We start from the raw sequence: 12,432 nt of genomic DNA on the forward strand, positions 1-12,432 counted from the left end.
CTACAATCCAGGGCTTCCTACCAATATTTTTTTCCACATACAAATTTTAAAGTATGTGTTGTATTCTGCATGGCACTGAAACAAACAGCATTTTACTATTTTACTCAAAAAAATATTTGCGTGATTAGTGTACTTTGAAACTCTGTGTAACCAGACTGCCCAGCTATTTGCTTAGTTGCACAAGAGATCTCATGCTGCTAAACCCTCTTCAGAATTATCTTGCCCCCACCCCACTCCTCAGAAGAGACTTCCAAAATAAAATAAATCATTGATCCAGTCTCAAGAATTCTTCTCAGTATTATCCAGTCCCAGTGTATTCTCTGTAGGACTGTTCCCTACAGATAATAGCAGTAACCTTGAGGCATTTTATGGATCCATACACTTTTTACACATAGCCTTTTGCACTAACATCCCCATTATCAAAGATATGGGATCTCATGTCCATTGGAATTCCCAACAGATTGATAGTAAATAAAAAAAATTAGCTTTCCATACCTAAAGTGCTGCAGAAATTCTAAGATATATGCAACTGGTGCTTAAATTGCCCAATATAAAATGTATACTTTGCACAAGAAAATTATCCCATAAGAGTATCAACGTTGCAAATCGCTGAGACTTTCAGACATGTCAGAATCAGGATTGCTTGGCACACAATTTAGCCACTTTCTGCATATCCTTTCAATAAGACATAACCCCTGGAGGGCTGACTTCAGTTAGGTTCAGAGTAGCCAGTGTGGATCAAATTGCTTCTGGTTTTAGCTGCTAAATATACCAAGTCTCTTCCTATGGGACACATGCAAATTGTAGGCTATGGAAATCTCTACAATTTAGCCAAATGTGCATAGATTAGAAATAGTTAAACATATATCCTTGGGTAAAAAGCCAGGCATTTCTTCCCCCACTGAATTTCAGGTCCTTGCTTCAAAGCATAGGAATATTTTACCTTTTCAAAGTTCACCACATTGTTTTGCCAGTGTATTGTTCTCTAGCTCTATTCTCAGGAATCATTTTGGTTGAAATTTTCCTAAGTAGTTTAGGGAGACACTCAGCACAGAAAATTTCCTACAAATTTTGTTCAAAACGGTTGAAGTCTGGCAAAGTGTATGCCAATCAAAACAGGAGCTTGTAAGAGGCAGTTACACAATCTTCACAGTAAGAGACACCAGCAGCTCCGCCTGTAATATTTTTGCCACTTACAATTAATAGTCTGGAAAAAAGCATCTTGAGAAAGTAAAATAAGTAGCACAAAGAGGAGGAGGGTTTCCAAGCAACTGCTTCATTTTCATTTTAAGCTCATGCTGCAAAAGTGTTAGCAGCAACTTAAGGGGCTAGTTTCATCCCCAGTCTGCAGGAGAGTGAAGAAACTAGGTTATAAACAGTAATTTCTTGCATATAACCTCAGATTAACATACAACAGGGGGATCAAAAGGAACAATGTTTTAAATCATTGCACCCACAGTTAATTTCTATATGCAATACATCACGCATTCAACAAATGTATTTGTATGGCCAAGTCACATTCCCACTGATTTTTGCAAATCCTCTGGTCCCCAGATCTTAAATTAATAGGGAGGAAAATTATAAAGAAAAAAAAGCATAAGTATTGCCCTCTCTTAGCAAGCTCCTCCTGAAAACCTCCCTTCCAAGCCCTGTTTCCACAGGTGCTGGTTCAGTGTCCCACCTTACACTGCCCAAGCTTCGCTTGCTCAGGCATTGCCTACTTTTTTCTTGACCTTTTTGCTAAACTGTGTCTTGGAATTATCACAAGCCCAGTCCCAGCCTGCCATATTTCAAAATCAGGCACCTAAACAAATGATCGGATTTCCAGGAGCTGCTGAGTATTGTCAGCAAGACAAGAGGACTTGCAGGCGCCCTGAATGTCCTGGAAATCAGGCCACTTTCTTCTATGCTCCTACTTTCAGCTTTTTCAGTTTTTCCTCCACCCAGTGGCCACTAACAGAAACAAATCACCTCAAAAATACACTGTACTACCATCCTATTTACTGAAATACTCTATTGACATGGTGGTAGTCTGTTGTTTTCTGGATTGCTACTCACAAAAATATCAGTCTGGCTCTGTTACGGCATCAAGTACAGGATCACTGAGGATGTGCTACATTATGGAAAAGGTAAAGATGACATGCAAGTGATAAAAAGACATCCTGCATGAAACTGCACTGTGTATGGGGATGGGAATTTACACAGGACCAGCCAAAATTATTATATCCCCTCAAGACCTAGAAATATAGCCACGGTCAACAAAAGTAGTTGCTACCATTGACAGGAGTGGGAAAAAAGGTCAAAACAATTTGAAAATTATTGCCACAATCCAAAGCACAGAAATCTATGTTCTTTCATATAAAACAACCAACTAATGAAACCTCCTAACCAGTTTCCTGATGGTACTGGAAAAACACAGATTTCTTGACAGTTGTCTGCCCCACCTGAGCAGATGTGACGAGCTGCGGATCCAGGCTGCAGAGTGGAGCTCCTGCAGGACACAGGAGAGGGAGGAGTGCTCTTTGGTCTGGCTATAGGCTGCCATGAAACCCTCTGGTAATTATAATTTAATTTTGGATTTTACTATTCAGCCAGAGATTTGAAAAATGCTTTGCTTCTGTAGAGGATGAAAGCATATTCTTTAGCCAATTGGCAGAATTGTAAAGTTGCATTTATGTTTTGTTGCTAATAGCTATTGAATTAACTCTGTAATTGATTCTTTAAGAGTATTTGCAAGATATGTTCCATACAGTATACTACAGAACAGTTTTGCCAGACATTAGTAAGGATAGATCAAAATACAGACACATATATGCAGATTTACCTGCATGCTCACAAACATTTACACCCCAACACATATATGCTCGATAGAGATCTCCAAGAGGATTCAGGTCTATAAGAAGAGCTATCAGGCTAGACCATTTGCAATTTAAAATATTAAAAAAACTAGGAAGATTCTGAAAAGTGTACTATATTATTGTTTGCTTACGGAAAAACGCAATCTTATTTATTTTAAATTCATTCAGTGTTTCACCTACATCTATTTGAGTGCATTACCAGTGCAGGACCACTCACTCTGATCACGACAGCAGCGAGTCATTCCCCGTTGCACACCATTTGCTTGCTCTTCACGGTCAGCCCCTTCTCCCACTTTTTGACCCAACAAAGAGGATGTTTCAGCTGGGCACTCAAACACACCGGGTACAAATGCACACTTTGCCTGGCACCATGAAGCAGCACATTTCCACAGCTCACAGCACTTCTCACTTTTGCCAGGACATTTGAAGACTCCATTTGCTCAAGGCAAGCTCGCTGGAAACCCCACTGCCCCAGAGCATGAAAAGCAAATAAGGGCTGGAACTACCATCCCACAGATAAACCTTTTTCTGTTTGAAACAATGATTGAGAAGACTCACTGGAGTATTTGCCCAGCTCTGCCCATAAAGATTTAGACTTGTTTGCTATTTTCCCCTCACCTTGAGTCTGCAGTTTATGGCAAGCAGGGAGGGTAGGTAGGGTGGGGGCAGCCAAGTAACTTGATGGTCCTCGGAGTGCTTTAAGGCAACATCATAAAAGGGATCAGGGGCAGAGCTCTTAGTCATGACCCCTCTCTGCAAACAAAGCAGGAATTACTGGGCAACAGTGTCGTTCACAATGTTTTCCCCTTGAAAGCACCTCTGCAAGAGCCATCACGCTGGGCATCGGCAGGCAGCTGTGTGCATCCTCTGAGAAAACGAGCACAGCCATGGGTTTGCATGGCTCTGTGTCTGACCTGGCACCATTGCACTGGCCTGTGGAGCTGCAGACCTGCCACAAAGCTTCATGAATTATGTTGATTGAGCAATTTTCAGTATTTCTCTGGCTGAGAGCAGCAGTGGTGCTCTGTCTGCCAGCTCTTGGCTAGACAAAGCCGATTTAGTGTCCCCCATCTGGTAGTTGAACTCTGCGTGCAATCTGCACTCAGCCACAGCCAACACTCAAACTGGGACCTCATGGGGCCTTGGCAGCATTCGTACCAGGTAAACCAACACAAAAAGTGCTGTGGTAAACCTGTCTCGCTGCGAAGTGACTCTTTGCACCTGCAAGGAGCAGGAGTGGTGACAGAAATATATCTCTAAAATACAGCTAGCCTGGTTTGCAAAAAAGGAGCTTTAATAGCTATGCAGATTAGACAAAACTCACAGAACTGGCAACACTTCAGGGACTTGTTTATGCTTAATAGTGAATACTGGTTACCACCAATATCTTGTTTAAAATACAAGGCTGCTTAATAGGCAGCTATTGAAAGTTCATTGTCCCAAGGTGAAGGCATTATTGCCAAAATTTTGCATTTAAACAAGCCATCATGCCCCACAAAAATCACAACTTTTGCCTCTAGGCTGTTGATTTGAATCCAGCTCAAATCAGTAACGACCAAAAGCAATCACTCTGTGAGGATGCCCAGTGACCTATACAGACTGAGCTCACAGGTACAGTCTCACTGCAGTTTGCACACCTTGCCACGGGGCTGCCACCCATCTCCACAACCATCCTTAATCCAGCCGTGTCACTCCACCACTCCAGTGCCCAGGGCACACTGATATCCCCTTCACCCAGTGTGCTTGAGTCTGAAATGACCTGAAACTAGCATTTCACCACAAGGAAACAAGTCCCACTTCCCCTTTCCCACCCCAAGCATCAATTTGTTCCCTTCATCCTCCTCTACTGTACTTTGCTGTGATGTGTCCAGGCTGGGCAGCGCCTGCGACCCACAATGGCACCTCTCTGGCACCAACACAACCTTCAACCTGCCAGTGCCTTACCAACTGTGTCTACCAGGAACCATTTTCACACAGTCCTTACAGTTGGGACTAGATGTTACCCTGATATGAAAGTGAATTAATCTAATTTTGGGGCATGACCCCTTCTGCAACAAAACTGTTATGAAATACTGAACCTGAACTTCCTCAGAAAGTCTCTCCCTGCTCCCACATCTCACTGTCATTTTTCACTTTGTGTGCATTTTGGTTTCAATCTGTGCAACAACTTGTGAATCCATATAATGCTGACCAAGCAAAACTGTTATAGTAGGACTCTCCTAATCTTTCAAAAGCAGCCTGAACACCCACTTTCTCCTGCGTTTCAACCCTGGCCTCCGCGCTCGGTGAGCCGTATAGCTTTCCCTGTTTATGGTCAGCAGCACGGGGCAGCATGATGTGCGGGTTGCCTACATGAGGGAGATCCCTTCCAGCTGCTTATCATTTAGTACTGCTTCATTCAGGCCTTCTCAGAGCACGTGTAACCTGCAGGTACTTGTCAAATGTGATGTAGCAATTAGAAGAAAAGAATTGCAGATCCTCTCATTTCAGCCCTATTTCAGATTTTCCAATTATTTCAATTCCAATTCATTCATGATTTTCTTAAATTCATCACTGGTGTATTCTACTTGGAAACACTATCAGATTGACACAAAGTAGGTATAGTTATAGAAGAACATGCTGTCCTCCCTAATCAGGATAGTGATGTGCTCAGCCATGGCCGGGCAGCACTGGAAGACAAGGCTGAAGGCTCATGCCCATACAGTGGCAGCCTTTGACATGGATGTGCACTGAAATCCTCTTTCACCTTCAGGGTCTTCTTCAGACTCAATAACAGCCTGATGTCTAAACACCTCCACAGAAGCAAACCATTAGCAGCTTGGGCATCTGAGTGACTGGATTCCCACCATCCAGATCAGTTACAAATATTTACTAAAGAAGCAGGTGACATTTATGACATTTGCACAAATGTGCACACACACTGCAAAACACAACATTTTATTTTTTATTCTTCTAGCTGAGGGAAACTCTTCCTGTACTTAGAAAAAGGCAGATTTAGGAGGCCAAGGTCTGCACAAGCCGGAGAAGTGCCCCCCCACCCCACCCCTGCCAGGCAGCAGCAGCCCTGCAGCCTCTTTGTGCTCCAGCTTTGCCAGCACGCTGGGACTGCGCTGTCATTAGCACAGCCAGCAGCCAGAGCGCTGGGCGCTGAAAATCTACCACAGAATTTTTTTATTCTGTGTGAGGTACCATGCACGTCTATCTATGCAATGGAGCAAGCCCACCAGATAGGCAGGCAGAGGAGAAGGCAACACTGGATCCTTCACCGCTTCTAATCTTTAATTAGCTGTGGGATGATGGCTGTCCTGTCTATACTGACGCTTTTCATTAGTATCCTCAGGCTTTAAATAGATGCTGTCTGTCTGCCATGGCTATATAGATTTAGGCCAGCAATAAAATGCAGGTATGAAAAACCTACTGATAAAAATCTGTGCAGGATTCATAATAATAGCAAAAAATTAAAACCAAAATGGCAACTGTTCCAGTACTCTACAGTCAGCACTTGTTCATTTGTTTCTTAATGTGAAATGATCAAACATTTAAAATATGCAGGGACACACACACAATTTGTATGTATAAACATACATTATTTAGACCGGTTGAATTCTCAAGAGCTGCAAATAGTCCATGAATTATTCTGTAATTTATACTTCCCTCATCTGAGAATATGCTTCCACCAAAAGATTTTTCTTTTTCAATTAAAATTCATTATGTTAGTGTCCCAACCAAGCAGACAAAATAACACAGAGGGAGTGCAAGGTATGACCCATGGGTTTTGCATGTCAGTCTGCTCCCAGACATCATTTTCCCCATAAGTCCCCCAAGGCAGAAGTAGAAAGCAGGCTCTGAGCCAGATGAGCAATTTTGTCCTTTTCAGGAGGCACCTCAAGCACAACTGTAGGCTGAGACCAGCAAGAGCCTCCTGCACACACACCATTCAGTTGATCCAAAAATGAGCAGCGAGTCAGATCGAGGGCTCCCCACGCGCCTGTTGGCTCATCCCATCACCTCGCTGGTGTGAAACTTCAGGTACCACTGGCATAATGAATGGGTTTTACTCTCCTCTGTATACGTGTGCATGCTAAACCACTACTCAGATCTGATCTCAAATGTAAAATTCCTGCTGCACATTAACAACTTTCCTTAACTAGATCAGCCACAGCGTAATGGTTTCCTTTTTAGCATGGCTGCCCAGCTACTGAATCATGCATAGCACTGGGACCATAGCTTGTGAAGCCACGTACTTCTGTATTTGGCCTGAAGGTTGTGGAGTTTCTGCTCATTTCACTTTCGCTCCTAAACTAGATCTTCTGGAGTATTCTCTTAATAATTAATTAAAAAAAAATATTAGTTTTTCCTCTGATCTGTGATGTATAAAACGACTTGAGAATATACAAAAAAAATTTTATAGGGGGAAAAAATATTTTAACATTAAAAAGCTAATACTTCATGTATCCTAAAAAAACCCTAGGAAAACTAATGTAATTATGACTGCAAAAGAAGATGAAAGCAGCACTACAGAGAGAAGAAATGTCAAGTCAGGCTGGTTCAGGTCCAATATTCTGCTTGTGGCACTAACACCTGTTGAGTCCAAGGCACTTAGAAGAAAGTTCTTCTAAAAATTAAATGCCTTTGACTCTCCGACCCATGTTTCACTTTCCTGTCCTTGAAATCCCCAAGGAGTTGTCCAGGGAAAGAAGGAGGAGGGGAAGAGCAGCAAAAGCAGACTTTGCATTCCTGTTATTTCTAAATATAATAACAAAAAAATCCACAAGCAGAAAGCTGGGAATATTCAAAGCTTCCCAGACCTTTGTACACCATTTTTAAAACCCAAAGGGAAAAACAAAACAAAAAGGAGCAGTAGAAGCCAATTTTAACGTTTCCTTTGCAGGTCACCTTTGAGATGAAGTCACAGATTTCCTCCACATAATATGGTCTGAAAACACATTATGATAATATTAATGGTTTCTGCTCAAAAACAGCAGTGCCAGAAATTGAATTAGAGCTCTCCTGCCTTCTTCTCCAAAATACTGATGAAGTGTCCAATCTGAAGTCTTGTTTCCTGGTAAGAAATTATGAACGGAATAAAAACTCCTACCCCAAATACAAGCATTTTTACCTATTAAAATAAAATACTGCTATTGCTATTAGTCCCGCAGAGACCATTTCTAACAATACACATCAAGTAGTATTGCAGCCCCCTGCACAGTGTAGGCGCTGGGCATTTCTGGCTACTAATTCTTGTAAGTACCCCAATGCATTTTGTGTAGTGGGAGCCCAGTGAAGATACCTGAAAGCAATTTGAAGGGTTCACCCAGAATCCAACAACATTGTTCTTAACTTTATATTTAAAGCCTCAGTTGAGGATTTGGTTAGAATTTCTGGTTCATTTAAAGAAAGAAATTCAGTAGAAATTCGTATGGAACAATACAGCTACAGTGAATCTAGCTTCAAAATCTTGCTGAATGGTTTGCACTGACTATTACAAAATTTATGTTTGCCCACAAACTGACAAGGCCGCTTTGCCCTACTTTCACGTTTCCAGTGAATTCCAAACTGTTCAGATTTCACACAGCTCAACTCATATCCCTGTACTGCTTACAAAGTCAAAGCCACCTTGTAGGTGTCCCAGTGCATCTGCCTGCCCATGAGCCAGTCTTCCAGCCCAGGATCAGATCATTGCTTAGCTGTACTTCGGAAGCATTCCTATATCAAATACAACTACTATATTTGAAAACACGACCAAAATCACAGCTTTTTTGTTGTTTTGGCAACCAAAGTCAGTGACCGTACAACAACTTGCATCATCAGGCTATTGGGTGACAATTTGAACAAGACAACAAAAAGCAGTACCTTGCATTGCCCAAAAATGTGATCTTTCACAACTTATAGAGCAATCAGGCAGCAGACTATGAAGGGGTCTGTATGCAAACCTCAAATCTTCAAATCTTCCAGTTCTTTCCCGGAGATTTTTATGTTTATCTGCTTTCTTTTACTAAAGACCTTTCTGAGCAAAGCAGCCTGACTGCCTAAAGGCAGTTCAGACTCCCAAGGACCTGAACTGTGATTAGAAAGCCTATCAATTATAAGCACCCCTAGAAAATATTCCAGTGCATTTTATATCTTTACTCTTGATGAGATCAGATGTGGAATCATCTCCAAAAAAGAGGCAGGGAAGAATGCCCCCATCAAAGAAAAGAAATAAAGGACTTTAACTCACAGCCTGTACATTTCCTTTTTATTTGTGTTCTGCTGGTCCCCAGGATTGCCAGCAATGCCCAGTTGACCACATCTGATCTGTATAAACCACCATCTTTACCTGACACTGCTTTGTCCAAGGGGAGCTCTCTAAATTAATTCCACAGGCTTCTCAGAGCCTTGACAATTCCTTTTTGATCTTCTCTGCTGCTTCCCAACATTTTCAGGGATGCTTAAACCCAGTTAGAGCAGTCTAAAAATGAATGGCAACTCTTCTCATAACACTGTCCCTATTGCTATGGCTACTGAATTCCCCTTACACAACAACTACAGGTAAAATCAGGGCACTACACAGTCAAAATTAGCAGTATTGCAAATATTTCCTCCCTCTTATCTATCCATCTCTGGAAGACTTCATTAGCCTATGTACCACTAAACCAACGCTTTGCAGCCTGCTCAAGTAGAAGCAAAGAACTGGAGAGCAAGCGCCGCAAACGCGCGAGACAGAGCTCCGGCTGCCAAGGAGCGCGAGACGCAAACCCAGCGCACTCGTCTCCCCTTTGGGTCAGCAGAGCTGGCAGCACGAAGCCCGTTGTGGAGGAGCTGGAGCAGAGCCCTGCCCCATGCCAGGGTGGCTTTGCTTGTTCACAGGACTGCTACAGAAAGTATGCATTAAAAAAAAAGCCTTGCGATCGTAAGTTGTGACCGCACAATTTATACCTCTACCCTGACAAACCTTTTAAATTTTCAGGAAAACATCTCATACAGAGAAATCTAGGGTATAGCCATATTTCAAATATTCAAAATAAAAATAGCTGTTTCATCCAGATAACCCCAGCCCCATCACAAAATATTTCTCAGTGAATTAGACCTGTCTCCTGTGGGAAAGGCATGAAATAGATTTTCTTGTTCTCAGTCGGTTCAGGATTGGGTTTTGTCTCATTTCAGACCCCCTTGAGGATTCATTAGGTCGCGGGTGGGAAGCACACAGTGCTTGAAAGCAAAGAATTTTCCTGCTAAGGCTAATAGCCAGCATTTCCAAACTTGGGCTAGCCAGATCACAGTGGGCGATTACAGAAAATCCATGACATGCTAGAGCAGGAGCTGAAGAAGTTCAGTTTAGCTGAATTTCACACCATGTCAGAGTCCTATTTGCAGCTTAGAAAATGAATTTAATAAAGCTTTTCTGCTGTAACATGGAGTGTCAGCTAGCAGATTCTCTGACACCTGCTGCTCTTTGAATCTGATACCATATTGCAGCATAATGTGGTCTAAAATTAGACTTCACACAACACACCAGGTTTCAATCTTTCAGAAAATAATTCTGTTCAGCACCTTTCATTCCCTAGCAGTGTTTTGGGACACGTGTCCTTTCTTTCCTGCCCCCTCCTGGATTAACACTTGGAATTTTTAAGCAAGGGTTTGAATCAGTCATAAAAAGAAAAATAAAAACAAACTAAAACTGAAATAGTTTCATTTCCACTTGATTACAAGTTACACTATGAAGAAATATACATGCCGATTTATACAGTTGCTTCCTACCTGCACCCCCACAGATCAGAGATAGCATAAAGCTGGAAAGCTTTCAACTTTGGGTGCAGAGAATTATTGTCTGAGAAGGAAAAATATCCAAAGCTTAAATGACAGTCGGGTGTTTGAATATCTATTTGAAGACTGAGAACCAACTACAGGAAGAAGCCAATGACAGCTCCACAGGATAATGCAATTTTTCTGTATAAATTTCACTCATTACCGAAGAAAAGAATTAACCTGATCTATTTCTTTCTGTAATCAAGATACATTTTTGAATTACGAATTTAAATGCAATTAAGTGATAGTTTATTCCTTTTATAGAGAATTGACTGCAATTAATGCTACCGTTTATTCTAAATAGTAATTAGATTTTTTTAAATGTGCCTAGCTTTTAAAAGCTAAGTTGGCTCCAAAACTCAGCTCTAAGCTGAAATCGCATAGGAAGCTTCTTTCACAAGACAAATACCTGTCTTGTCTTTCCCAGCTACCGCAAACTCTTTAAGACAATGTGGAGCTTATATACATAGCATGAATAACATCTTGCTGCCAAGAAATCTAGCACTGATTGGTGCACTCTGACATAATCAGGGTCTTCAAAAGAATTCAGAAGAGGTATAATTTTAAAAATAAAGCATAAAAAAATACAGATATAGACATTAAAATGTATGTAATTCACTGTGGCAGAAAAGATACAGTCCTTTCACTGGCAAGAACTTGCTCTGAGATATCCAATAGAATTAGTAACCATGCTCTCATCTTGGGAATTACAATCAATCTACTTTTTGTATCAAAATCAAATGGTTTCCAAACTTAGAATGCAACATCCTGCGTCAGCTTGCAAATGAGCTGGAGTGGAAAAGTAAACAGATCACAAACACTAAACTTTAAAAATATAAATAGCATGCAAATTGAAGCAAATAAGATGTCCAGTGAAAAAAAAAAAAAACCTTCCCTCATTTTAACTGAATGTCCAGAATATTGTTTTGTACAAGACACCACCCGTAAGAGTAAAACTGAATCTGATTGACTGCCTTAGCCAATTCATAAAACCTTCCCTCACCAAATGTGTTTAAGCAAGTGAATATCCTTTCCTTGCAGCAGGCGGAGGAAGGTCGCTGGGGTAGGAAAGAGGAGCACTGCAGTCATACCTTGCAGGGCATCACTAAAGCCACCCTGAAACTGCATATGTGGGTGGGGGCTTTCCTCGTGTGTTCCAGGACAGCGTCACACACTGGTTGACAGGTGAACCCAAACAAAAGGTTTAAAATCAAAGGTTGATAAACATCTGATTTTGCACAGTATAAAATGAGTTGAATTCTTTGCACACCGATAGCACATTTTAGCTCAACAATTATTCTAAAATGAATGAGTGTACATTGATCAAATTATGATGCTCTCACCCTTCTCACTAAAATATATTTTCATCAGATGTTGCTGTTTCCATTCAAAACCTGGGTGAAGAGAGAAATTCTGTTCTGCACCAATATGCTATAATCCCTACAAACTACTAACCTTATCCTGAAAATTACACAGGTCTGAGCAGAAGCTGAAGAGAAAGGAAAACATAAAGCTTCTATACATCTCATTTTGTTTAAACTAGCTTCACATCTTCTCGAAAATGCAATCTACATATTGAAACAAAAGAACCATCTTAATGGGTACATTACAATAACAGCTCCTCCCATCAATCTCCATTTACACCCATCCATATGGCAAAAAACTGGTAATCTGAACAGAAAGAAGCTCCTCAAGCATTCCTGAAGTATTCTCAGCCTATTCAGCCCATCAAATTTACATCTATGAACATACTCACATCCCATTTTAGAGATAATATTCATTATGC

The sequence above is a fragment of the Strix aluco genome, chromosome 12 (assembly GCF_031877795.1).
Source record: "Strix aluco isolate bStrAlu1 chromosome 12, bStrAlu1.hap1, whole genome shotgun sequence".
NCBI lineage: Eukaryota > Metazoa > Chordata > Aves > Strigiformes > Strigidae > Strix > Strix aluco.